The sequence below is a fragment of the Engraulis encrasicolus genome, chromosome 6 (genome assembly GCF_034702125.1).
Source record: "Engraulis encrasicolus isolate BLACKSEA-1 chromosome 6, IST_EnEncr_1.0, whole genome shotgun sequence".
NCBI lineage: Eukaryota > Metazoa > Chordata > Actinopteri > Clupeiformes > Engraulidae > Engraulis > Engraulis encrasicolus.
The window spans coordinates 50,354,074-50,356,169 of record NC_085862.1 but is presented as its reverse complement, the minus strand read 5'-3'; the positions used below and the strand labels follow the sequence as shown (position 1 = coordinate 50,356,169).

Sequence of the window (2,096 nt, the reverse complement as noted above, 5' to 3'; positions counted from 1 at the left end):
GTAGGCTTTGCCTGTTTAAGAGACTCATGAGCATCATGACAACAGTCCCATGCTTAAGTGACATTGAGCGTGGGTTTAGTTATAAACTTGAGTACTTTATTGGTGTTATTACCCAGTGACATTCAAGCATCGAGTACTTCATACCACTATGTCAGCCAGCATTGGTTAAATGAGGATAAAGAGGCCACTTATCATCTGTTAGTTTTGTGTTGTTGCTCCCACGTCTTGGTCCCTTTCCATCAAGGAGAGTTGTACAGTAACACCACCCAATACACGCACGCAAGCAGGCAGACAGACACATGCACATGTACGCAGACAGACATGTGCTCAAGTATGCAGGCAGACAGACACAGGCATGCATTTTTCCAGTGAATTCATGAAAGCCTCGGCTGTCATCCATTCACTTGTAACAATTTAAAAATCATATTTTTTTTACCGTTACAGTCAGCAGAAGGTATCTGTTACACTGAATGACAATGCCATTTTGCACATCTTTGACCCACCCACCCACACACAAACACACATTTAGGTATGTGTTTTTGTTTCCCTGTGCAGAATAAGTTGCTGTGGGCTCTGGAGGTGGAGGTGAAGGTGGAGATCCCCCGTGCCAGCATGCGCATCAGCTCTCAGCATCCTCACACAGTTGTGGTCCCGCATATATGCCGGACAGGTCATATATCCCTTTCACACACACACACACACACACACACACACACACACACACACACACACACACACACACACACACACACACATACACACACACACACACACATGAAATACAGGAAATTCTAGAAAAATGTTATTATCTGCATCAGGAGGCAAACATCCCAAGGGCACAAATTATCCCTTTGTTTGGGTAGTGACGTGTGCGCAGTGTGCAGTGGAGGTCACACTGACCTACTGCACAGCCAGTTAAGTCTCGACACACTCCCACAAGGATGTTTTTGATTTCGTTTTTTCTTTCCCCTTTTTAACAGCTTCCACACAAGCTCGCACCACAACACACAAACCTCAATCTGGAGTAATGACATTACCACATGGGGATTTCTATTCTACCCACCCAAACATTCAGCCAGACGTCTGGGTGTCACATCCCATCCGCATCTGACGTCGACCATTGTGGACGTTGAAACATTGTGTTAAAAATGGGACGAAGCCTTCACGTCTACTCCTGTTATGGATGTTGAAACATGGTGTTAAAAATGGCAAGAGGTGGTGGTTAACTTTTAATTACTGCTCAGATGCTTTTATCATTAAAGTTTATACTGTGATCACTTCAAGGGTGGACTGGTCCCTTTCATTCATCGGTTCTTCTCATTCGACACAGATGTAAACACATCAAACATGCGAGATCAGTTTCAGAGATCGTGGCAATGTCTCGTTCTGTCCCGATATGTGCCGTAAAAGCGTCAAACTAGTGGTGAAACACAGAAGTACATGGCTGCTTCAGCAACGCAGTAGTGTCTACTCTGTTAAACATAAAACTGTTATATTGGTCTGACAGTGTGAAGACCGCACTAATTGGACACTGGCATTTGGCGAGCTGTTGGCCAGACTTAGCCAAGCGCCTGCAAGCCAGACACTAGGTCAAGGAAAGTGTACCCACACGCACGCACGCACGTGCATGCACACACACACACACACACACACACACACACACACACACACACACACACACACACACACACACACACACACACACACACACACACACACTGGATCAGATACCGTACAGTACCATAAAACTTCATTTTCACTTCCAGTCAAAAAATAAAAAATATCTGTCCATTTTTACATTACATTACATTACATTGCATTACATTACATTACATTGCATTTGGCAGACGCTTTATAACCAAAGCGACTTTCAAAAGAGGACATAATCAAGCCAACATCACAAGCAAATACAAAGTGCACAGGAAATATACAGAACAACAAGTGCAGTTGCAAAGAGGGTTTTTTTTTTGGAGTAAATAAAGAGTAAATAACAAGTACACACACAACACACACACAAACACATACACACACTCACATACCGCACAAACACACACACACAAACTAAACTAAACATCATTTCAAGAGTCTGCCCAGGG

At 43.6% G+C, this 2,096-nt stretch overlaps 1 long non-coding RNA gene across 1 annotated transcript; it reads left to right on the top strand.

Annotated features, from left to right (window-relative positions):
* Nucleotides 1–580: 580 nt before the first annotated feature.
* On the top strand, nt 581–1,283 carry LOC134450445 (uncharacterized). Its single transcript, XR_010035096.1, has 2 exons — nt 581–670; nt 981–1,283. It is a non-coding gene; the product is annotated as an uncharacterized LOC134450445 (long non-coding RNA).
* The last annotated feature ends 813 nt before the right edge of the window (nt 1,284–2,096 follow it).